General features: G+C 43.1%; 1 protein-coding gene across 1 annotated transcript in view; it reads right to left on the bottom strand.

Annotated features, from left to right (window-relative positions):
* Positions 1-27087, bottom strand: part of LOC124797823 (aldehyde dehydrogenase, dimeric NADP-preferring-like) — a 115206-nt gene extending 88119 nt beyond the window's left edge. The window contains exon 1 of the mRNA XM_047260854.1: positions 26789-27087. The gene's annotated coding sequence lies outside the window, so the exon portion shown is untranslated. The remainder of the gene's footprint in view (positions 1-26788) is intronic.
* Positions 27088-27357: the final 270 nt, after the last annotated feature.

The raw sequence follows: 27357 nt of genomic DNA, 5'->3' as shown, positions 1-27357 counted from the left end.
GTGCTATAAAGGTTCCGCGGATGACAAGCTATGAAATGAAATGGTACCCTAGACCGTCACTCCTGGTTGTCGGGCCGTATGGAGGCAACAGACTGATATCCCATCGCTATATGGGGTGTCTCCAGACACATCTTGGCTGGTCATCGGGGCTCAAATCGAAGCGCGACTCGTCACTGAAGACAGCTCTACTCCAGTGATGAGATTCTATGGCTTCACTTCAGGAGAAGACACAAACCGTGCTGTGGTACATTTAAATCCATTGTTATGGTGCAAAGGCAGTTTCGTTCTGTTCACAAGAAAGCAGCATAAGGCACCAGGGGGATAAAAGCATGACACAGACAGTTTCTGGGCACTGGCAGCATTCTGAAGCGACATGCAGGGGATCGGCGCGTCTCTGAAGACCAAGCTGAGAATGTCCGCCAAGCGTTCCGAAGACGTACAAGCAAAATCAATTGGTCAGGCTTCATAGTAACTTCAGATGCCACGAGGGGAACTGTTCGTAAGCTCCTCAAAAAGCGCTTGGTCCAAGGTGCAGATTCTGCAGGCGATAAAGCCTGAATACGCATAACGTGGATACCTAGACCATTGCCACGGAGACTGTCTCAGCAGCGAAGTACCTAGACGTGTTGGATACGTTTACTTTTCCCCAGGTTGAAGCCCTGCGATCAAACCTTTGGTTTCAACAAGATGGTGCTCCACCCCACTAGTCGTTGCGTCTACATCTGTATGACAACTTTGCAAATCACACGCAAGTATCCGGAAGAAGGATCTTCGAACACTCTCGGGAAAGATCTGAATTTGAACATTTCCAAGACGCTGGACTGGACGTTATGGACGCGTGAACTGGCCTCTACGTTCCCATTGGACGTTTTTTCCCTCTGGGGCTACGCGAAGGGGAGGGTGTTCACCACTCCAGTGAGGGACCTACAAGACCTCCGTACCTGGATAGCGGAAGTCATCGGTACTATTCCTCCAGATATGTTGCAGCAGACCTGGATGGCAACTGAATACAGACTAGACATTACTTTGACTCACCGCAGGGACTCATGTGAAAGTATTTTGATTCGATGAAGTAATTTTTTTTGAATACTTGACATACAACTTACGCTTGGGAAGGAAATAAGGTTACTTAATTTAATTTTGTGTTGAGAGCAAACTGAAAATAGGTAATTTCGGTACAGACACCCTGCACTTTACTTAGAATCATCAGTCTTCTACCTGATTTGACGCGGCCCGCCACGAATTCCTCTCCTGTGCCAACCTTTTCTCGCAGTCTACGTCCTCATTTATTTACTGAATATTTTCCGATATCTTTCTTCCCCTGCGTTTTTACCTTCTACAACTTCTTCTGGTACAATGGAAATTATTTCCTGATGTCTTAACAGGCGTCCATCATCCTGTTCCTTCTTGTTGTCAATGTTTTCCATTTTCCTTCCCTCGCAGATTCTGCAGAGAACCTCCTCATTCCTTACCTGACCAGTCCACAAAATTTTCAACGTTCTTCTGTAGCACCACGCATCAAATGCTTCGATTCTCTTCGGTTCAGATTTTCTCCACGGTCCATACAATTCTGTGCTCCAAACGTACATTCTCAGAAATTTCTTCCTGAAATTAATGCCTATATTTGATACCAATAGACTTCCCCTAGCCAGGAAAATCCTTTCTGCCAATGCTAGTCTGCCTTTTACGTCCTCCTTGCTCCATCGGTCATGATTTATTTTGCTGCCTAGATAGCGGAATTCTTCGACTTCATCTACTGCGTGACCCCCACTTCCGAGGTTAAGTTTCTCGCTGATCTCATTACTGCTACTTCTCATACTTCCGTATTTCTTCGATTTACTCTGTCTATGGGTCTAGCGGTTCTAGGCGCTCAGTCCGGAACCGCGCGACTGCTACGGTCGCAGGTTCGAATCCTGCCTCGGGCATGGATGTGTGTGATGTCCTTAGGTTAGTTAGGTTTAAGTAGTTCTAAGTACTAGGGGACTGATGACCATAGATGTTAAGTCCCATAGTGCTCAGAGCCATTTTTACTCTGTCTATGTTCTATACCATTAGACTATTCATTGCATTCAACATATTCTGTAATAATTCTTCACTTTCAATGAGGGTAGCAATATTACTGAATCTTATCATTGATATCCTTTCACCTTGAATTTTAATCCCACACTTGTACCTTTTTTTTTTTTTATTTCCCTCATGGCTTCTTCAAAGAATGGTTCAAATGGCTCTGAGCACTATGGGACTTAACTTCTGAGGTCATCAGTCCCCTAGAACTTAGAACTATTTAAACCTAACTAACCTAAGGACATCACACACATCCATGCCCGAGGCAGGATTCGAACCTGCGACCATAGCGGTCGCGCGGTTCCAGACTGTAGCGACTAGAGCCGTTCGGCCATCCCGGCCGGCCATGGCTTCTTCGATGTATAGATTGAACAATAGGGGCGAAAGACTGCATCCCTGTCTTACAACCTTTTTAATCAGAGCACTTCGGCCTTGGTCTCCCACTCTTATTGTTTCCTCTTGGTTCTTGTACATATTATTTATTACCTATCTTTCTATAGCTCGCTCCTACTTTTCTCAGAATTTCAAATACCTTGCACCAATTTACTTAGTCTAACAATTTTTTCAGGTCGACATATCCTATGAACTTACCTTGATTTTTCTTCAGCTTTGCTTCCATTATCAACCGCATCGTCAGAACGGCCTCTATGATGCCTTCACCTTTCCTAAAGGCTCACTGATCGTCATCTAACAGATCCTCAATTTTCTTTTCCATTTTTCTGTGTGTTATTCTTGTCAGTCACTTGGATGCGCGAGGTGTTAAGCTGATAGTGCGATAACTGGAAATTATTCATGGAACTAAAGTAAGGAAGGTTAGATTTCAACTACCCGTCGATTACGAAGTTCGTATTGGGAAAGAAATTCGGCCATGTGCTTTTCAAAGGAACCATCCCAGCATTTACCGTAAGATACTTCAGGAACCCGCAGAAAACCTTAGTAGTGTGAATGGCCGTATGTGGATCTGAACCGTCGCACTCCCGAATGCGAGTCCGGTGTCTAACAATGCGCCACCTTGCTCAGTTAGTCAAGGAACTGCACTGTGTGTCTGGTCTTTGTTTTTGTTAATCTTGTGAATTTTATTTGCTGTGCTTGTGTAAGTTCCTATCGGTATCTGATTCTTTCACTGAAAGTCCTGTCTTACTCCATGTTCGAGTTGTGCCTAGCAATTCAGGTTTCTACCATTTCTGCGTTGTTGTTTTGTTAAATGAAATACGTTTTTTCGATAGAATACTCGTACCCTGGATCATGTAGTAATTCACACACTATTCATGTTACTGAGAATGCTATCTTTGTCTGGCCTGTTTCAGAACCTCAGAGGATTTTATCTTCAAGAAAGGAAGTACAGGATGTGTTTTTGCGACAGTATGTTTTAAACTGGAGAGATACTACATTCTGCCAACAACGAAAGTGTAATGGAAACACAACTAAGATATTATGTGCCTAATAAACTGCTTTTAACTATCGATGACGACAGGGAATATTCCTTTTATTTATAAATAGAAAGCCCAGTTCCGATCTGTCCGGATATGTGGAGTCATTTTTTTTTATTTAACTTTGTTTGTAGGCTAATAGGCATGAGCAACTAATCACAGTTCACACTGAATACTGTTTAACGAATTGTTGCTTCGACAGCTGAGATTTTATGAAATTTTATGTCAAGGTTTTGCCACTTTAATACCATACTTCATTAAGAGAACAGAAAAATTTATGCCTACGTCAAATTGACTCCTACGAAGCCTACGCCCAAGTTAAATTGCAATAAATTAATCCCCAATGGGTAATAAAATACGAATTGTTGCCAGTGATTGGCAACACACAGCCTCTTTGATTTTGATCTGACGTACTAAATTACATGCATAGTTAAATGATCGGTCAGTGGGAAATCAAGTTGAATGCCAGTAAGAACGAGGAATGCTGTGAAGGTCCTAAGATCCCTGGGGTGTCTACCCCCGTGCCATTCTTAGAACTGTCCAGTTCCCTCCTTGTGTGAAGGGAAACCTGAGTCAGCTCTGAAAGCGGCTGAAGCGGCGTTTTGTTTAGTGGGAAAAAGAGGAGAGAAGCCGCCCAGACAAAGTTGGACACAGATGGCGCCGTGCGTCTGCCATGAGACAACGCAATCTCAGAAATGTGCGGGGCAATGTTTTTAACAAGCCATGTCCATGGGCTGTGTGCCGTTTAATGGCCAGAGACCTGTAAGAGCTGCTTGTGAAGGACGACTCAAAAGGCAGTCAAATTTCGCAACGAAACAGTCTGTTGAGGTAGCATCTTAGAGAGTGGAACAGGAACAGAAAGTTGGGACTTCTTTGTGGTGTGCGAGACGCTGACACCTAACAAAGAGACGCCATTGCTAAATGAGTGTTTAAACAAACGTCAAGACAGCTCCTGTGGATTTATATAAAGAATACTGGAATGGAAGAATAGAGTGTGACTGTACCCGCAGAGAGTTAACCATACTGGTCAACACATGAAGGAAAGCGGAGGGAGTAATGCATAGACACTTTTGGAGCTCCAAGAATAACAAGTTTGTTGACTGGTTAACCACCTGAAATACAAGTAAGGAACGGTGGCCAGTGTCTTGTAAGACATCTTACCGCTCGGTATTCACAAGAATCAGTATTCCACCAATCAAAATTACGCATCGAAAAACGCTGAGATGGAAGTTTTCCTTGTCGGAATCTTCAGATAGTCACTTCTCTCCTAGACCTCACTTCTGGACCACACTTCTACAATGCACGTCCGGTATGACAGACCCTCATCTGGCTGAGGTTGAAATGACTTTGGCAGAGTCGAGTTATTGTTACACAGTCAATGAGCGATTTTGCAGCAATCATAGTCGCCACTTGCAGCCTCTAAGTATAGCGAGGCACAAATCGCAACAGCGAAGCAAAATGTATGGAAAGGCGAAGTTTATGTGTCAATGCTCAGTAATTCCAGTTTTAATTTCGAAGACTTATTTATTGTTAAAATTTTAACATGCTTTCAACCCCAGCAATAGATGAACACGCAGAAAAATTGTGTAGCATTTTCTGTCTCTATGTACCAACTAACGGCAATCATGGTACGAATTTCGTGGATGTAATACGCATACGCATTAACTTTGAATTACGATTCCAGGTCCTTTATCCATATCTGCAAAGGTTTATGGACTTCAGTAATCATTAAATATATTTTCTTGTGAGATGTCATTATTTATACACAAAGAGATAAAGATTGCAATAAAATGAGTTTATAGTGATCATTGTTTGTAGTCAGATGTATTCCTTGAGCATCGATATGGTAAGTGATAATTTAGACTTTTCCCATATATATTGCGGGGCCATATTCATTTATTTAATTAAAGTATCCAATTAAAGAACCCCATCCACTCAACAGGCAAGAAATCGAACCGCATACCTTTACAGCGACACAGACATTAGCATATCAAAATAAGATAAAAAAGAAATATCAGATGAGATTTTCTTGATATGAGAGTAACACTGGGAGAAAAAAATAGATGCAATAATATTTGCGTTGAACTGAGAAGTGACTCACAATCGAGGAAAAGTTAAAGCTATAAAAACAATAGCTCACATGTCTACAAAAGATAATTCACGATCGACTTCCTTGCTAAGCTTATCATAACAAACCAAAAAGAACGAGACGTCAGCGAGAAGATGCCTACATTGCAGTGATGGTGATACTCCTTCACTATTATATCGCCTAGCTGTTTTGACTGATAGTTTCTATCCAAATTTTTGGAAAGTTTATCACGTTAATCCTCTTAAAATATAATCTAAAACCGTAAAATTGTTCATCATTCGGTTAGAAATGAAGTTAAGTATCTGTTCACAGTAGAAGTTATGGAATCCGCGTTGAGCTTGAAAGTGATAAATGATTTAGAAAAAGTCAGAGGTATAAAGACAATAGTAATATTTATATCCTTTCCGCACTACAAGAAGAGAAATCTTGCTTCCGTATCTTAAACCATATACATTACTTGGGGCATCCTGTAATTTTAAATTCGTTACCTGCTGAACATGCGATAGCACAGCTCTGCCTTGCTTAGCCGTAACTTTTTAGAAACGTGGCAGCTTCGACCAGTGTCGTATGACCGTGTGAATCACCGTCTTACTTGGAAATATCACAAAAACCCCTACCAGACAGGCGCTATCAGTTTCTTTTTCCAAGAAACCATGACTGTAGAAAACGACTCAGTGTTTGCTCCTGGGTAAGTGCATCCTACCTTGACCTCTGATGGGTGTCCAAATTGCTAATGTTCACAGTATCTCTGCGTTTGTTAACTTGTGAAAGAACCAACACACGGCAACGTTAATTATCCTCTGCAGTGCCGTGTCACCCACTTTGCATTATCTGTAGAGCCAGTTTTCAGTATCCTACGATTACCTCTTGGAAGAATTTAGAAGTTTCAGAATAACAGTGGGGGACCATGCTGATGTCACTGCGAAATATTCGGACGTCATTCGTCAGAGACTGGATTTCAGTTTCATGTTATCCGCGGAGCTTCAGGTCACCCATGCACAGCAGGTGGGATATTTTGTGACTGAGAATTACTCAGTACCTGGCAACCAAGGCTTCTTTTCTTAAGATGGATGACAGTGAGATCAGTGCGATGATGAACAGCGTTGGGGACAACGAATGCCCGAGGGAAATGCCTGTCTTGATTTTTACTAGTCCGTAACTTTTATTTACGATAAATACACTAAGAAAAAACGACGCACCACGAAGGAATTATCAGAATGGAACAGAAACCGGTAGATGTGATGTAAATGTACAGGCAAAGAAATGATTACAATTTCAGAAAAACTTTATAATTTATTCGAGAGAAAGAGCTTAACAAATTGAACAAGTCAATAACGCGTTGATACGCCTCTGGCCTTTATGCAAACCGTTATTCAACTTGGCATTGACTGATATACTAATATGTAGACTTTCACGGCCGGAAATATCATGTCCATTATAATTGTCCGGGCTGTTATGCCGTGGTCGGTTGATGAATTCAGTGTCAATTCCCAACGTTTCGTCTCCGACTGCGGGAGACATCTTCAAGGATTCCGTAGCTCGATGGAAGATCCAACACACCCACTGGCTCGCTACTGACTGCCGCTAAATTCCGTGTCCACGCGCTCCCGCGCCGCGGCGTGACGTCACGTGTTTTGAGAACGTCAGTGCAATTGGCCGCTGTCCGTCGCCGTCGATCGCCGTTGCCATCACCCAGTAGTGGACGGGTGGTACACATCTTCTTTAACACCGGCATCCATATACCGTTTAATTTCACGCGGCGCGGGAGCGCGCGGACACGGAATTTAGCGGCATCATAAGTTATTTTGCTCCCCAAATAGCAAAACTCCTTTACTACTTTAAGTGTCATTTTCCCCTCGGCATCACCCGACTTAATTGGACTACATTCCATTATCCTCGTTTTGCTTTTGTTGATGTTCGTCTTATATCCTCCTTTCAAGACACTGTCCATTACGTTCAACTGCTCTTCCAAGTCCTTTGCCGTCTCTGACAGAATTACAATGTCATCGGCGAACCTCAAAGTTTTTATTTCTTCTCCATGGATTTTAATACCTACTCCAAATTTTTCTTTTGTTTCCTTTACTGCTTGCTCAATATAAAGATTGAATAACATCGGGGAGAGGCTACAACCCTGTCTCACTCCCTTCCCAACCACTGCTTCCCTTTCATGCCCCTCGACTCTTATAACCGCCATCTGGTTTCTGTAAAAATTGTAAATAGCCTTTCGCTCCCTGTATTTTACCCCTGCCACCTTTAAAATTTGAAATAGAGTATTCCAGCCGACATTGTCAAAAGCTTCCTCTAAGTCTACAAATGCTAGAAACGTAGCCAGTGGGTGTGTTGGACCTTCCATCGAGCTACGGACTCCCTTGAAGATGTCTCACGCAGTCGGAGACGAAACGTTGGGAATTGACACAGAATTCATCAACCGACCACGGCATAACAGCCCGGATAATTATAATGGACATTGATTGATATAGTTGCCGGATGTCCTCCTGAGAGATATCGTGCCAAAAACAGCCCACTTAGCGCATTAGATCCTTAATATCCCGAGCTGGTTGGAGGGACCTGCCCACAATGCTCCAAACGTTCTCATTAGGGGAGAGATCCGGCGACCTTGCTGGCCAGTGTGTAGTTAGGCATGTACAAAGACAAGCAGTAGAAACTCTCGCCATGTGCGAGCGGGCATTATCAAAAATGGTTCAGATGGCTCTGAGCACTATGGGACTTAACATCTGAGGTCATCACTCCCCTAGACTTAGAACTACTTAAACCTAAGGACATCACACACATCCATGCCCGAGGCAGGATTCGAATCTGCGACCGTAGCAGTAGCGCGGTTCCCGACTGAGGCGCCTAGAACCTCGGGCATTATCGTTCTGAAATATAATCCCAGGTTGGTTTGCCACGAAGGGCAACAAAACGGGGGGTAGAATATTGTCGGAGTACCGCTGTGTTATAAGGGTGCCGCGGATTACAACTAAAGGGATCCCTATATGAAATGAACTGGCACCAGAGACCATCACTCCTAGTCGTTTGTCCATAAGAAGGCGACAGTGACGCTGGTATCCCATCGCTGCCAGAGCGTCTCCAGACACGTTTTCGCTGGTCATCGGGGCTCAGTTCGAAGCGGGACTCCTCACTGAAGACAATTCTACTCCAGTCAATGAGATTCTAGCCAAATGTGCCCGACACCTGTGTAAACGGGCTTGTTGTTGTACAGAAATCAGTTCTACATCTACATCTACATTTACACTCCGCAAGCCACCCAACGGTGTGTGGCGGAGGGCACTTTACGTGCCACTGTCATTACCTCCCTTTCCTGTTCCAGTCGCGTATGGTTCGCGGGAAGAACGACTGTCTGAAAGCCTCTGTGCGCGCTCTAATCTCTCTAATTTTACATTCGTGATCTCCTTGGGAGGTATAAGTAGGGGGAAGCAATATATTCGATACCTCATCCAGAAACGCACCCTCTCGAAACCTGGCGAGCAAGCTACACCGCGATGCAGAGCGCCTCTCTAGCAGAGTCTGCCACTTGAGTTTGTTAAACATCTCCGTAACGCTATCACGGTTACCAAATAACCCTGTGACGAAACGCGCCGCTCTTCTTTGGATCTTCTCTATCTCCTCCGTCAACCCGATCTGGTACGGATCCCACACTGATGAGCAATACTCAAGTGTAGGTCGAACGGGTGTTTTGTAAGCCACCTCCTTTGTTGATGGACTACATTTTCTAAGAACTCTTCCAATGAATCTCAACCTGGTACCCGCCTTACCAACAATTAATTTTATATGATCATTCCACTTCAAATCGTTCCGCACGCATACTCCCAGATATTTTACAGGAGTAACTGCTACCAGTGTTTGTTCCGCTATCATATTATCATACAATAAAGGATCCTTCTTTCTATGTATTCGCAATACATTATATTTGTCTATGTTAAGGGTCAGTTGCCACTCCCTGCACCAAGTGCCTATCCGCTGCAGATCTTTCTGCATTTCGCTACAATTTTCTAATGCTGCAACTTCTCTGTATGCTACAGCATCATCCACAAAAAGCCGCATGGAACTTCCGACACTATCTACTAGGTCATTTATATATATTGTGAAAAGCAATGGTCCCATAACACTCCCCTGCGTTGTCGACGCAAGGGGTGCCATGAGCTCAGCCCTCTTTCTGTGAGCCGCCTATTAAGTGTCCTTGCACGTCGAATCGACGATAACATCCGTGGCTCTGATTGTTCGGTCCTCACGTTCTGTCGTCTCTCTAGGTCGACTGCTTCCTTTTTTACGCTGTGTTCGGCCATGTTTCACCCATTCCTGCCTACACCTCTACATCTACATCCATACACCGCAATCCACCATACGGTGCGTGGCGGAGGGTACCTCGTACTACAACTAGCATCTTCTCTCCCTGTTCCACTCTCAAACAGAACGAGGGAAAAATGACTGCCTATAGGCCTCTGTAAGAGCCCTAATCTCTCTTATCTTTGGTGTCTTCCCGAGAAATATTAGTTGGCGCCAGTAAAATTGTACTGCAGTCAGCCTCAAATGCTGGTTCTCTAAATTTCCTCAGTAACGATTCACGAAAAGCCCGCCTCCTTTCCTCTAGAGACTCCCACCCGAGTTCCTGAAGCATTTCCGTAACACTCGCGTGATGATCAATCCTACCATAACAAATCTAGCAGCCCGCCTCTGAATTGCCTCTATGTCCTCCCTCAATCCGACCTGATAGGGATCCCAAACGCTCGAGCAGTACTCAAGAATAGGACGTATTAGAGTTTTATAAGCGGTCTACTTTACACATGAACCACATCTTCCCAGAATTCTACCAATGAACCGAAGACGACTATCCGCCTTCCCCACAACTGCCATTACATGCTTGTCCCACTTCATATAGCTCTGCAATGTTACGCCCAAATATTTAATCGACGTGACTGTGTCAAGCGCTACACTACTAATGGAGTATTCAAACATTACGGGATTCTTTATCCTATTCGTCTGCATTAATTTATATTTATCTATATTTAGAGTTAGCTGCCATTCTTTACACCAATCACAAATCCTGTGCAAGTCATCTTGTATCCTCCTACAGTCACTCAACGACGACACCTTCCCATACACCACAGCATCATCAGCAAACAGCCGCACATTGCAATCCACCCTATCCAAAAGATCATTTATGTAGATAGAAAACAACAGCGGACCTACCACACTTCCCTGGGGCACCCCAGATGATACCCTCACCTCCGAGGAACACTCACCATCGAGGACAAAGTACTCGGTTCTATTTCTTAAGAAGTCTTCGAGCCACTCACATATTTGGGAACGAATCCCATATGCTCGTACCTGGAGTCTGCAGTGGGGCACGGAGTCAAACGCTTTCCGGAAGTCAAGGAATATGGCATCCGTCTGATACCCTTCATCCATGGTTCGCAAGATATCAACACCGACGAATAGTGGCATCGATCCTGTTCAAATGTCGAGCGATTCGCCGATTAGTCCAACTGGCTTCGCCGGCCGGAGTGGCCGAGTGGTTGTAGGCGCTACAGTCTGGAAACACGCGACCACTTCGGCCGCAGGTTCGAATCCTGCCTCGGGCATGGATGTGTGTGATGTCCTTAGGTCAGTTAGGTTTAAGTAGTTCTAAGTTCTAGGGGACTGATGACCTGAGAAGTTAAGCCCCATAGTGCTCAGAGCCGTTTGAACCATTTTTGAACCAACTGGCTTCTTTGAGCCCGACTACACGTCCTCTCTCAAAGCTGACATCTGCGTATATTGTTCATGTACCTGTCTGCGAGGCATATTTACTGTCTGAGAACACGAAATGAAATTTATGCTCTGGTATCGACATGTTCCCTGTTTACTGCCCTTGCTAGATGCGCGGTGAAATTGTGCTGCAGCGTCACACATTCATCCACCTGCCACCAGAGTTTACAATTTTGCATTTTCCTTCGATACCTGTACGAAATAAGTAGTTCTGTCATCATGTGCTCCATCACATTCTCTGAATTTTCTCACTTTCTTGCTGAATGGCTCTGAGCACTATGGGACTTAACATCTATGGTCATCAGTCCCCTAGAACTTAGAACTACTTAAACCTAACTAACCTAAGGACATCACACAACACCCAGCCATCACGAGGCAGAGAAAATCCCTGACCCCGCCGGGAATCGAACCCGGGAACCCGGGCGTGGGAAGCGAGAACGCTACCGCACGACCACGAGATGCGGGCCTTTCTTGCTGACTCCGATGGATTTATGATTCTGTCACTTCACGATCCAGCTGTGTAGTTGTGAGTCACAAGGCTTTCTTGGAGTCAATCCGGCTTCGATGGACCCACCCGGATAACTACGTTCGTTAGCACGAGGATTTGGGGAGGCGCGTTGGCCCAGGATCGAATCCGCCCAGCGGGCTAACGACTAGGGCCGGTGTGCCAACCAGCCTGGATGTGTTTTTCAGGCGGTTTCTCCACATCTGACTAGGGAAACACACTGCTAATATCCACGTCCCGCCTCAGTTACACGATTCATAAACACTTCGACAATGTTCTCACTCGTTCGCATGTGATAACGCTACAAGCAGACAATTGGGCCGCGCGGGATTAGCCGAGCGGTCTAAAGCGCTGCAGTCATGGAATGCGGCTGGTCCCGGCGGAGGTTCGAGTCCTCCCTTGGGCATGGGTGTGTGTGTGTGTGTGTGTGTGTGTGTGTGTGTGTGTGTGTGTGTGTGTGTGTGTGTGTGTGTGTTTTTGTCCTTAGGATAACTTAGGTTAAGTAGTGTGTAAGCTTAGGGACTGATGACCTTAGCAGTTAAGTCCCATAAGATTTCACACACATTTGAACATTTTGAACAGACAATTGGGACACACAAATTCCGACCCGGAGGGAAATAGGGTGGCGGCGGAAGGACATCCGGCAACCCACTACGCCTAACATTGCCCAATGCAGATTAACATGCAGACCCCAAGAACATACGAGATAAGGCCGAGAGAAAGAAGAGTAAGCTTGGTTCCATGTTGGCCAGAAAATGGCTTTCTTGTCACAGCAAGAACATGGGACTTGACTGAATGTGGAATAGAACTACACATTACGAACGAAGCACAATAGTGCTCCAGCTGAGGGCTGCAAACGTGGCGCTTCACGCAGGTATGTGAAAAATGCTAGTGCCGCAATCTGTGAAAATTCTACTTTTCTAATACTTCGATTTTCAGTTTCCCGATACCTTGCCCAGAAAGAGTGATGTAAACAATAGTGAGTTACAATAGCTTCGAAATCAACAGTTTAATAAAATCGAGGCGTACAAGAAGAGGATATCACTGTCATTTGTGAATTTGCATATGTAAAAAAAGAAGTACCTTTGTACTTAGGATTTAATTGTCTGCTCTAACCTTAATAAGAGTAGTTTACGCTTATCTGATTTCTGTAGTACTCTGTAAGTGAGATACCACAAGGAATTTAAGTTAGTCTGCAGTAATAACATAAATACAAGAGAATGTATAATCCATGTTTTGTATTTTTCATATTATCTTCTCAGCTTCGTAATTGTTGAAACAAACTGTGAAGTAATATTGTCTGTATGCAGTCTACGCTTCGCACCAGTTGACCCGTACAGCTAACTCGAAGAGCTCGAGGACGTAGTTACGTAACAGGCGGGAAGTGAGACACATGCCTCTCTGTGTCATCTGGCTGCCATCGAGTTGCAACACCGCTGAGGCAAAGACACATTAGTTTCTGATTAGAATGTTACGTCCAGGGCCGAATCGACTGTTAGGAGATTAGTTATCTAATTATGATGTCGATGATCATGATTGGCAGACGGCACAGGTTACTCACAAGAGGAAGCCACGACCTTGGTATCACAGATTTACTTCAAACGTTGTACACCTTTAGTAGGCCATTAAAACAACATAACGTGCAAATAGTAAGGTGCACTATTCTGGCAATTCCGAAAAAATCGCAAGACAGTTTTTGCGCGTCTATCGAAGACAGTGCTGCCAAAGCAGAGTTACTAAACACAGCCTTCCGAAATGCCTTCACAAAAGACGACGAAGTAAATATCCCAGAATTCGAATCGAGAACAGCTGTCAACATGAGTAACGTAGAAGTAAATATACTCGGAGTAGTGACGCAACTTAAATCAATTAATAAAAGCAAGTCTTCTGGTCCAGGCTGTATAATAATTAGCCTACTTTCGGAGTATGCTGATGCATTAGCTCCATAATTAACAATCATATAAAACCGTTCGCTCGACGAAAGATCCGTACCCAAAGACTGGAAGGTTGCACAGGTCACGCCAGTATTCAAGAAAGGTAGTAGGAGTAATCCACTAAATTACAGGCTCATATCATTAACGTCGATATGCAGCAGGATTTTGGAACATATATTGTGTTCGAACACTATGAATTACCTCGAAGGAAACGGTCTATTGACACACAGTCAACATGGGTTTAAAAACATCATTCCTGCGAAACACAACTAGCTCTTTATTCACATGAAGTGTTGTGTACTATTGAAAAGGGATTTCAAATCGATTTCGTATTTCCGGATTTTCGGAAGGCTTTTGAACTGTACCACACAAGCGGCTCGTAGTGAAATTGCTTGCTTATGGAATATCGTCTCAGTTATGTGACTGGATTTGTGATTTCCTGTCAGAGAGGTCACAGTTCGTAGTAACTGACGGAAAGTCATCGAGTAAAACAGAAGTGATTTCTCGTGTTCCCCAAGGTAGTGTTATAGGCCCTTTGCAGTTCCTTATCTGTATTAACGATTTTGGAGACAATATGAGCAGCCGTCATCGGTTGTTTGCAGATGACTCTGTCGTTTATCGACAAATAATGTCATCAGAAGATCAAAACAAACTGTAAAACGCTTTAGAAAAGATATCTGAATGGTGCGAGAAGTGGCAGTTGACCCTAAATAACAAAAAGTGTGAAGTCATCCACATGAGTGCTAAAAGGAACTCAAACTTCGGTTACACGATAAATCAGTCTAATCTAAAAGCCGTAAATTCAATTAAATACCTAGGTATTACAATTACGAACGACTTAAATTGGGAGGAACACACAGAAAATGTTGGGGGAAAGGCTAAAAAAAGACGGTGTTTTATTGGCAGGACGCTTAGAAAATGTAACAGACCTACTAAGGAGACTACGTGCACTACGCTTGTCCGTCCTCTTTTAGAATACTGCTGCACTGTGTAGGATCCTTATCAGATAGCACTGACGGAGTACATCGTAAAAGTTCAAAGAAAGGCGGCACGTTTACTATTATCGCGAGATATTGGAGAGAGTGTCTCAGAAATGATACAGGATTTGGGCTGGAAATCATTAAAAGAAAGGCGTTTTTCGCTGCGACGGGATCTTCTCACGAAATTCCAATCACCAACTTTCGCCCCGGATGCGAAAATATTTTGTTGACACCGACTTACATAGGGAGAGGAACGATCACCACGATGAAATAAGGGAAATCAGAGCTCGTACGGACAGATACAGGTGTTCATTCTTTCCGCGCGCTATACGAGTTATAAATAATAGAGAATTGGGAAAGTGGTTCGATGAACCCTCCGCCGGGCACTTGAATGTGATTTGCAGAGTATCCATGTAGATGTAGATGTATATAATGTGACTGAGATATCTGTGCGTAGAAACTTTTTGTAAGAAGTCGTTATGGTCAAGCGGTTAGAGTTCGCGTTTCGCAAGACGGTCGTGAACGAGGTGGCGGTTCGAATCGCACTTGTTTTTCAATCTATATATTTTTCATCACTGATGATATTATTTAATTTATACGACATTTGTGAGGTAATATAATTAAAATACACCACGTGTATTTGCATGAAGCTTTAGCGAATTTCATGTTTTTTAACTACTCACTGTTTTTAATTAAATTTAATTATTAGAACAAACATATTTATAACTATCGGCAAGTATATGAAGAAACGCATACAGTTTTCCCGAAAATGTATGCCTGCCGTGATATTCGAACTTCCTTACACATGTAATCTGGTAGGGTACCCGGAACTATTTTGCACCTCGACGCTTCGAGGTACAGACACATGGGCAGGCCTTAATTGGCAATTAATCTGCATTGTGGTGAGACGTTGCTAATGTAGCAAGAACGAATAGTGTAGGTGCAAATTTATGAATATCACAAAATTTACACATGTGCTACAAAACTGAAGGTTTGAACGGGAGTTGAACCGTCGCCTCATACACGTTGCCTCATACGCTCGAACGGTAACCACTTTACCACCGTGAAGTATAAAGTCCGGCATCTCCGCACAGATATGTCAGCTACATAATAGACGAGAAAAACTTCTCTTGTGATATTCTCGCAACTTCCAGAGTGTGCACGTTACTACTTGCACATTATGTTGTGTTAATGGCCTGTTAAGGATGTACAAAGCAGGAAGTAAATCCGCGTTCCAAACGTCGTGGCCTCTCCTTGTAAATTATAATACAACTCACATGTTCCTGAAAATGAAACAAGTGAGGCACAATCGTGTTTCATTATACAACTAGTGAGTTGCGCCACGCGCCGTTTACTTGAAGAACCTTGCCATTACACCTGGATTTCGTTTCGCAATGAACAGAAGTAGAAACGTACCAACTTTTGCACGGTGTGTGCAACAGTATAAAAGGGAATCAGAGTAATCAGTCATCTGCGAGAACGCAAGAGGCTCCAGAAAATATTACCACCAGCATGGAGAAGCAAATAACGACGTGGAACCACATAATAGCCAAAACTCCATTCACGTCACAGAGCGAAAGATACAAATCAAGACACGATTGTCGTCATCGGCATCACGTATAAATAAAATTTTCTATCTTTGATAGGGCGCGTTTCGATATACAACTCAGGATACGTATATTTTAAACACGCCCGTTCTAGTGTTGCACTGAGTGATATCGAAGGATTGTTGCGATAAGAGGTGATTGTCAGAAATAATTTAGCATCATAATGAAACTTTAACGTTAAATCACGTTTACGTAGTCTGGAAACTGCAGTTTTATGGTTCAGTGTAAACATCAGTTTCATTTTAAGCTAACATTTCATGACGATACAGAAACACCCCATAGAGGAACGATATAAGACAGTAGTACACAAGCATTTAACCGTCCACATGCATCGTATAAAATTCAAAAGTTATTTGTGGCTGACAACTGCGTATTATATATATTATATATTTTCTATACTATTTAAACAGTCACGATGAAATATTATCAGTGGTGTCCTCTTTTAAAGTTAATATTCACAGCTGAAGCTAAACTTTTTATGTATCAAGTTTATGGAGGCACAGTGACTTGCGTTGAGTTTGAAATTTGCTGATCAAGGTGAGGGTGTCAAATATTATAGCCAATAAACCCAGCTCCGCACGAAACAATATGTCTTTACAGAGAAAACTTTCCGTGGCACGGAGTGTTTAGCGCCAGCCTAATACCCCAAAGTTTTGTGCTAGTCTTCCAAGTGTGTCATGACTATTTTTTATTTTTAAGTCAACTACAGTCAATTGCAAAGGGTACAACTTCCAACTTAATGACAGGAAATAGAATAGCATCACCAGTAGGACCACGCCTGATAATGCACAGCAGTTTTCATACCAACCTTCAGACTGGTAATCGATTTAGTTTTAATCTCACAGATATTCGCAAGATAACCTTTTCCACAATCGGTACGAAGAAGAATCTATATTTACCACTACCGGATCGATATTATGGTGCATACCGTCGATACCTAGATGCTTGACCGTTCACGCATCGCCTCATGGATAGAAAAACGGTCGAGTGGATTGTCTGAAGATTATTTCTGAGACCGCGAGGGTCGACAGTCCTGTCAGTAACGTTCCGTTGCGTCCTTATCGAAAAGAAAAATACGTAAAGTGAGGACAAAGGGGGAGGTTACAAAAAGTGGAAGTTCTTTCCCGACCGTGAAACAATCCCTCTTAAAACATACCAGTCATCAGTAACAACATTATTTATAGATGAGTCGGCTAAAGGTGGAATCGCAACTAATCCGTGTTGCCTTTTATTATTTGATCGTATGTAACAGGAACTGACTGTAAAATGAATAAATTGACAAATACTAAAATGCACTTTCAGTGTTCTAATGAGTCAGACAACACAAGAGCAGTCATAACAGAGCATATTTATCAGCTAAATTCCATCCGATTCTTCATCCTCGCCGCGCGGGATTAGCCAGCGGTCTGTGGCGCTGCAGTCATGGACTGTGCGGCTGGTCCCGGCAGAGGTTCGAGTCCTCCCTCGGGCATGTGTGTGTGTATGTTTGTCCTTAGGATAATTTAAGTTAAGTAGTGTGTAGGCTTAGGGACTGATGACCTTAGCAGTTAAGTCCCATAAGATTTCACAGACATTTGAACATTTTTTTCTTCATCCTCATGACTATCCTGGTTTACAGTTCAGTGAGTTATTCCTGCTCCGCAACTTGAGAAACTGTTTTGTATGAATAAAATTTTATCAGTGGTATGATTCCCTCCATAAAAGAATAATTCACAGATTTTAACATCACTGAACTGCGTAAGAAGAAAACTTTGGAGCCTCGATGCGTCGAGTACGTAGTTGTCAAGGAAGACCAGTGCGAAACGAAATGTTTACATACCCTTTATTGTTTGGTTAGGGGGTTTGTCAATCGGATTCCTAACAATACATTAACAGTTTCTGTCGAGGAGGAATTGTGGACTGTAACATTTACAATGTTACAAATCATTTGAGGAAAGCACTGTGTTTTCGTCATCATGTATCTTAACGAGAGGACTGCAGGTGATTAATCAGAAACGACAAAAACGGCTGGTGTTCTTTCACGGTAGGGATGCTTTCGCCTCATCGTGAGCATCTGCCTGGCAAGTTGCGACCGTTGTGTGTGTGTGTGTGTGTGTGTGTGTGTGTGTATGTGTGTGTGTGTGTGTGTCTGTGGCCGGCCGGAGTGGTCGAGCGGTTCTAGGCGCTACAGTCTGTAACCGGGCGACCGCTACGGTCGCAGGTTCGAATCCTGCCTCGGGCATGGATGTGTGTGATGTCCTTAGGTTAGTTAGGTTAGAGTAGTTCTAAGTTCGAGGGGACTGATGACCTCAGCAGTTAAGTCCCATAGTGCTCAGAGCCATTTGAACCATTGTGTGTGTGTGCTCGTGTGTCGCGATCACATTTTGAGTATTATTTCTACCAGCAAATAGTAACTTCATCTAAGAATTTAGATGTGTTCTTCAGTGGAATGTATGTATTACGTAATAGGCAGTTCTCGAAAATAACCAAATTCATCAGTATATATAAAAATAATGATTAGGAAAGTTACAAGAAATTAGAGAGATAAAGAAGATATAATTCCTTATTGCCAGACAATCTGCGAGCATATAAGAAAGTTTGTAGTTATATGACCTTATGGTGAAAATAAAGAAAAGTGGTAGGACACATAAGGCTTGAGACTTTTAGGCGCTGTTCAATACAGATAGAATGCTTCTCGCGCATCTATAATAAAAATTATACCTTTGAGTAAGCTACCATACCAAGATCTACTCTTTCAGTTTAGTGTGGGTTCAGAACCACAGTGGGATCCTTAACGTTTGGCTAGGAGAGAAACACGCAAAATAAATCTGTATATTAATGATAACGAGGAATCTCATGATCCGCAAGCAACTATAGGTGAAACACTACCAACATTTACCACTCAAAATGTTATTGACCTGTAGTATCCGGCGTCCAGCAAATCAGATAAAGCTGGGAACTTCTTGCTGAAGGAAGGTGTTCTACCCTCTGAACTTCGTCAAAACACATGTATAGCGTGGGTGAAATACTGGAAACACTTTTATATCTTACATATTCGTATCCGTTTACTCGCAAAACTCAGGTTCACGCCTTTCCCTTATTACGCGTTTCGCCAGATATTTGTAAACTGTATAGCCTCCGTTAATCAGTTTTAAACTTTGTGTGTGTTACGTCACTCAGGTGATGATGAATCATCTCTAAAGCTGTGCACATAGAGGCAGCGCGACTGCACGAGTGACGAGATGCTGTGTAATTCCTCATCGAGTTTTTCAAACCACGACTGACAACAGGACGCAGTGCATCTCGTGGAATATCCCCAAGTACAGCCGCATACATAACCGTATGCCTCCACAACTAGGAAGTGCGCACACTCTGTGTCTCATTTATTAAGCAGGGGGTTACACAGGCACATCACAAAAAGCCACCGACGATGCTTACACAACTCCTTGCCGTAGTTCTACTTTTTAGAGAACTTACAGGGCCAATAGAATGAAACATCTATAACGCCGCAGTTCCACCTGATGAGTTAACAGCAAAAGTAGGTGCTGCTATCCATCACTGAGGTTGTCTGTTTCTCGTAAGAGTGTAATTCTGAACACTTCAGACAATAATATACACTGGCATTCATATCTTTAATTATTATTCTTGTTTTTCTTCTCCTCCACATCTTCGTCTGGTTAAATACTCGGCGTGACTACCGCACTGTTTTCTCGACCTGTTATACATATTCAATTTTTTGTCACTTACTGTTTTCTTCCATTCTACTTCTCCCTTCAGTGTTGGCTTAACTAATCGTGGACTGCTTAGCAGATGTCTCACTATCTTGCACGCTCTTCTCGCAAGGTTTTATCATTTATGATATACCACATAATTATCGATTTTAAGAGGTCTTCATAGAGAAATGATTCTTAGCTCTTTTATTTACCTGATAAAAATCACTGGTTTTAATGTTACAAAGGTGTTTTACAATGGTGTCTCCTATGCATTCTACCGCTTGATCTGATTTCATAATTTCTAAGATCTTTGAAATACTTTCCGTTTCTGTTCTTCTATTACGCTGCAGTCCACCGTCATACATTACTTTGTTACAGATGTATTGTTCAGGAATATATTCATCAGTTTTGTGTCAGGCTTCGATACCAACACAAAATTGAATTACATAAGGTTAAAGGTTAACATCTCACTAAAAAAATGGTTCAAATGGCTCTGAGCACTATGCGACTTAACTTCTGAGGTCATCAGTCGCCTAGAACTTACAACTAATTAAACCTAACTGACCTAAGGACATCACACACATCCATGCCCGAGGCAGGATTCGAACCTGCGACCGTAGCAGTCGCTCGGTTCCAGACTGGAGCGCCTAAAACCGCACGGCCACTCCGGCCGGCCTAACATCTCACTAACATCAGAGTTATCAAAACGCAGCTGGATAAAGACGGGAAAGGAAATTTGCCACAATATTTCCGGCTGAGCCATACCGGTAGTTGGCTGAATAGTTTTTGGGGTCGGATGAGGCTTCGAACTACTACTGCAAAATAGCTGGCTCTCAGAGTCACAGCCTTCGGCGACATAGGAAAACTTTTTGTTGAAGGCAGCTTTCTTCCAGTCCGCTCTTTGCGTCCTTTTTACTCTGGCCATTATTTTTTGCATTATTGCCTCAGGAGCTGAATAGTTTCGCCGGCACAGTAGCTCACCGTGTTCGAGGAGGAGACTGCAATAATAATAATAATAATAATAATAATAATAATAATAATAAAACTGAGTGGAGTTCTCATCGATCGAATTTGAAAGCCGTCATGCCACAATCACCGAGAATCAACGACGAAAGAACGAAGAAACAGATCGACGGAAGACGGAAAAAAATGGTTAGCGTCGCTCCCTTCGGTGCGAAATGACCCGGGCTCGATTTCCGGTATATCCTCAGATATTTTTTTCTGCGATAGGAAGGTCAGGAACAGGGTCACTCGGTCTCGTGATACCAAATGAGGAGTTGATTGTGCAAAGGAGCAGCAGGACAATCAGGATTCAGCTGTTCTCACAAGCCCTACGATCATAGACTGTTACGGTAGTGCCTCGTAGCAGCAGTCGACCAGTCGGAATAGGCCAAAGGGCTAATCCGTGGGTGGTGTTTACGTTCTTTCTTATGAAGAGAACTTCTTGTACTTTTTCCCTCATGTCACCACTATTTTTTATATTAAGCTGCTCATTATTCCCCCTTTCGCCTCTCTTCATAACTTTCCTCTTACTTTTCGTCTTAATATTTCCTTACAAACTGTACGCCTGGCACACCAAATTCCACGGTAGCTCTTGTACTAGCAGCTTCAACAATGAGTGCACCAACTGTATGGTACACCTCGCGTACAAGAAAAAACATAGTTCTGTGTCAGCCACACTTATTTGTGTTCACTACTAGTTTCGATGGTTACAGCATCATTATCAAGTGGATTTCGTTGTGTTTTACTCATAACTTCATTTGTGACATAGTTGAGTGATGTCTGACAGCTAGCGATGTAACGCAAAGCGCATGTCGCTGTTTGCCGGAACTATATGCCATGCGCATACCAGAAATAAAATTTTATAGATAGGGTGTAAAGGAAACTGTTTACAACATACCACAGTGCTGTATAGAAGACGAGACGAACAATTTGATATAGGACATGCATTCAAACAATTTATTCGCCTAGATGAACAGTGGAATCACTTTCTTCAACGCGGATGCACATGTACGTCCGACCTTCTGCGGGAATCTGAGTGTAGCGACAACGGAGGAAATGGGCAGGGACTGAGGACAGGTGGCGGTCAGTGGGGGAATGTGGGTCGGCCGTGAGGCGTGTCGAGATAGCGCAGTTGCGATAATGCTGTGTCCCGGATGGCGCGTTGGTTAACGCACCTGCCTAGTTAGCAGGAGATCCCGGGTTCGAATCCCAGTCCGGTACACATTTTCACTCTTCGCCGCTGATTGAGCGTAATGTGCCGATGCATCTGACATCCCTTCCCTTCCCTTTTGCCCCCCCCCCCCCCTTCCACCTTCAATTTACGTATTATTACTTAAATTTTCTCGTAAGGATAACGAAAGAAAGAAATATTTTTGTAAACGTCATGCAAAAACTAATTATGCTTACAGCTAATTCTAAAATTAATCCTTACAATCACAGCATTTTCGTAGTAAGGTGGCCAGACAAACAAAAAGATTTAATTGCTAATTTTATACTGTGAAAATTCACAATATTTTGAGATAAAATTTATGCAAACGACAGTTTTTGTGTAGAAGCAAGAACAAAGGATTTTTAATGTTCAAGAGCGATTTTAAATAAGAAAAAAATGTCGTGTGCAGAGCATGCACAGTAACCTAGGTGACTTTTCTAGGCCAACTTGAGGCTGTTTCTGGCTTGATAGAAAAGTGACTTATAAATTTGTGCAAGTCCATCTTCATACAAGATGCCTGAAGGGCTTTGACCGTTCAGTATAAAAATCACCTTTACCTGTCTATATTTTGTGTGTACAGTAATTCATTATGTAAGCAGTTTTAGCATTTCTCTATGCCATCTTCAGGTCCCTTTGTGGAGACAATAATGATAACAATGTGAACTACATAGTAAAGGGTCAGAGTAAAATTTAGGAGATCAAATACGAGGGCTATTCAGAAAGTTGGGAACGTTTTGGCATAAAAAAAGTACAAGAAATACATTTTATTATATACATCTGAAAGAGCGACTGACATACTACTTTTCCACATAGTCACCAAACACAATAAGGCACTTATCATAGCGGTGGACAAGTTTTGAAAGACCGTCGTCGTAAAATTCTGCCGCCTGAGACCTCAGCCAGTGAGTCACGCCCGCCTGGAGTTCCGCGTCGTCATCAAAGCGCTGCGTTGCAAGTCAGTTCTTCATCTTGGGAAACAAGTGGAAATCGCTGGGTGCAAGATCAAGGCTGTAGGGCGGCAGAGGGAAAATTTCCCATTTGAATGAAGTAAGGAGTTCTTTAGTGCGGTTTGCCGTGTGAGGACTGGTATTGTCGTGCAAAAACAAAATTTTGGACATAAACTTTCCTCGGCGTTTGTTTTGAACTGCTGTTCTAAGGCTGTGCAAAGTTTGACAGTACCGGGCAGAATTTATGGTTGCTCCACGTTCGAGAAAATTAGTAAGATGCACACCTTGACTATCCCAAAAAACTGTCGCCATCAACTTCCTTGCTGGCAAGGTTTGCAAACATTTTCTTGGTTTTGGGGGGTATCTTGTATCATCCCACTCCATGGACTGTAATTTTGTCTCGCCATTTACGTGTTTCACCCAAGTCTCGTCGCCGGTTACGATTCATCCAGTAATGAATCACCATGTTTGTGGTAGGCCTCCAGAAATGTCAGCATTGCCCCCATTCGCTGTTCTTCATGGTGTTCTGTAAGCATTTTGAGCACCCATCGTGCACAAAATTTGTGATAGCCTAGCTTTTGAGTGACAATTTCAAACAGCAAAGTCTGTGAAACTTGTGGAAAAGAAAGCGAAAGCTCCGCTATTGTGAAGCGGCGGTTTTCAGGAATCGTTTCATCAACTTTAGCGACAAGGTCGTTAGTCACGATGCTCGGGCGTCCACTCTTCTCTCCATCATGAACGTTGGTTCGGCCATTTTTAAACCGAATGCACCATTTCCGGTCGGAACATGCACTCATTACGTTGTTTTCGTACACTTCGCACAGTTCACGACAAATTTCTATAGGTTATAGGTTTTTTTGCCAACAACAACCTTATCACAGACCGCACTTCACAACTGGCTGTATTTTCGATTGCAGTGCACATTTCAAATTAGACTATCGAAAAAACCAGACGCGCAGAGACGTTCCCATTGTCACGGATGGATGTCGACTGAGCTGCTGAGCACACACATACCAAAATATACGCAATAGGCGCGCGCCTAGCGGCGTCGAATGGAAACGATCCCCTCTTTCTGAATAGCCCCCTATATACAATGGTAACATGTAGTAAACATTTAATGAAAACCAGACTGTACAAGGTACATCAGAGTCAATGGTGAACTAAAAAATAAAACAATGTATGAATGTAAAGTAGGAAACAAAATATACATGTGCCATATAAAAATAAAGTGAACGTACTAATCGCAGGTCGAAATTATATGTCCTGGTTTTTGTTAAATGTTTACCACTTTTATAGTGATGTCTTAAATTTTACACTGCCCAATTATTATGTAGCTCACACTGTCATTGTTGTTGTTCTCTTCACATAAGAGCAGCCAGATGGCAATTATAAACAAAATGTAGACGGCTGAAGGGGTTTTGAATTTTACATATAAATTAGTCTGTCTCGACTTAATTTACACCACTGTGGTACGTTGGTAAACAGTTATCGTTTAAACCCTGTACAGAGCACAAAATCAAAGCCCTCTGTAAACGCCTGAGTAGCGAAACACATAGTGAACGTAAGTAATGTGAGACTGACGATGAATATTTTTGTTATTCCGCTGCACTTGCTAAACAGGTTAATAATTGGTGCGTTGGTTTGAGTACAGCACGTTCAACAGGTTATTAGTTGCCTGTACTAATTTCTTGTTGGCCAAATGATTTGAAGAACATATTGCCTGTCTTTTCGATGTTACTACAGTTACTATCATCTTGAAATAAAGCCATCTCAATTACAGGGTCTATTCTTTTTCAACCTCCGATTGGTAGCGAAATTAAAACCACAGTGAAAATCCGGTGAAGCTTTCCACGACATGTTGTACACTGTCACTAGTGTGGCCGTCTATCCCATCCCTTTTTCACTTCTGGATGAACAACGAACACTTAAATAGCGTCTCCCGCCACGAGTAAGGTGCCTACTGAGGGATTCCGCCCGATTTAATGCAGTCCACATGACGTAACCGTCATGAGTTTCTTCAGATCTCGGCCGCATACTGGAGGTACAACAAAGTTGCACGCCCCGTGATTTCGATGTATGTTTAATCTCGCACCATACTGCCCGGACTTGGCTCCCTCTGATTTTCATCTTTCGATCACATATGTGACAGCATTTTGGCACGGACAACACGCTGCAGACCATCGTAGGAAACTGTTGGAAATCACAGTTGGCGGCCTTCTGTGACGAGGGTGTTGGAAAGTTGCTACGACAAATGTCTAACTGGGAGCGGCGTCTATGTAAAAAAGTAGCTGGGAGGTGGAGCTAAATGTTGTAATTAAAACATATTTCGATTTTCACTGTGGTTTCCATTTCGCGACCGATAGGATGCTGAAGAAAAAAACTCACTCTTAACAATCAAATAATAAAATGAACATGTCCTAATATTTCTAATTGCAGTGTATTGCCGCAGTTGTCTTCAAAACGATTATCGATTTCGTTCAGATTTTGAAGATTAATATTATAGACTGCTTTAAAAATATTAGATAATAATATTGTCTTGAAAGGAGGATATAAGATGAGCATCAACAAAAGCAAAACGACGATAATGGAATGCAGTCGAATTAAATCGGGTGAAGCTGAGGGAATTAGATAAGGAAATGAGACACTTAAAGTAGTAAGTGAGTTTTGCTATTCGGGGAGCAAAATAACTGATGATGGTCGAAGTAGAGAGGATATAAAATGTAGACTGGCAATGGCAAGGAAAGCGTTTCTGAAGAAGAGAAATTTGTTAACATCGAGTATAGATTTAAGTGTCAGGAAGTCGTTTCTGAAAGTATTTGTATGGAGTGTAGCCATGTATGGAAGTGAAACTTGGCCGATAAATAGTTTAGTCAAGAAGAGAATAGAAGCTTTCGAAATGTGGTGCTACAGAAGAATGCTGAAGATTAGATGGGTAGATCACATACCTAATGAGGAGGTATTGAACAGAATTGGAGAGAAGAGAAAATTGTGGCACAACTTGACTAGAAGAAGGGATCGGTTGGTAGGATATGTTCTGAGGCATCAAGGGATCACCAATTTAGTATTGGAAGGGCAGCGTGGAGGATAAAAATCGTAGAGGGAGACCAAGAGATGAATACACTAAGCAGATTCAGAAGGATGCACGTTGCAGTAGGTACTGGGAGATGATGAAGCTTGCACACGATAGAGTAGCATGGAGAGCTGCATGAAAGCAGTCTCTGGACTGAAGACCACAACAACAACAACAACAACAACAACAGATAATAATGTGTTTTCATGGATGTGTCTCCACTTACATCATTCCAGGCTCCCATAGAAATGAAAGTGTTTAAAACTGTAATTCAGAAAAGTGTGGCCGATAGACAGTTGATGCAAAAAATGGAGAAGAACCAAAGCAGGTCAAAGAAGAATACGGCAGCAGATGTGGAGGAAGGCAAAGGTATGTGGATAGGTGGCAAGACTGAGCTCTCCTTGTATGATCAGAACCACATGGAGACACCATATCTGTTGCAGCGCCATGTGCGGAATAAACTAGCACTGCTTGCGTTTGAAAACTAACCTTTGCAGGGATGCTAGTTGTCAATCTGACTGCTGGCTGGTCTCACGGCGCTCGGTACGTAACTCTGCCGGACGCTAACTGGCCGAGTGGCCGACGAACTGCGCCCACCGCCTTGTCTTATCAGTGCTGTCACGCGCGTTGAATCGGCGGGATAAGAGCGAGCGAACCGCTAAGCACGGACTGCGTGCGCTGCCAGTAGCCGCCGACAAGGCCTGCTCCGCGCATGCGTGGGGCGACACGTCCTGCAGCGCCCTTGAAGCGCTCAGTTGACGCTGATGAGTTTGTTTGGTGCTGCTCGCACGGGCAGCCCCGTCATCTCCGCGCTCCGCTCCTGCCGGCACTGTCGGAGATCGGATGAGCTGCCAACCGAGCTCTCGAGTGAAAGTGCAGTAAAACAGTCGGCCTGGCACGCGGCGCCAGCTGCATGCTGTTACGTCAGCAGGGGCTATCGCTCAAGAGTCATCAGCCGCTTCCGGCAGGCCCGTCACAGTGTCTCAAATGCCTCTGGTATGGGAAACGGCCTCGGATTCTCGGACTCTTCCCTTTTTAAATAGCTCCAGGCTACTCCC

The sequence above is a fragment of the Schistocerca piceifrons genome, chromosome 5 (genome assembly GCF_021461385.2).
Source record: "Schistocerca piceifrons isolate TAMUIC-IGC-003096 chromosome 5, iqSchPice1.1, whole genome shotgun sequence".
NCBI lineage: Eukaryota > Metazoa > Arthropoda > Insecta > Orthoptera > Acrididae > Schistocerca > Schistocerca piceifrons.
Note: the sequence above shows the minus strand (reverse complement) of the source record. Positions and strands in the feature narration are given on the sequence as shown.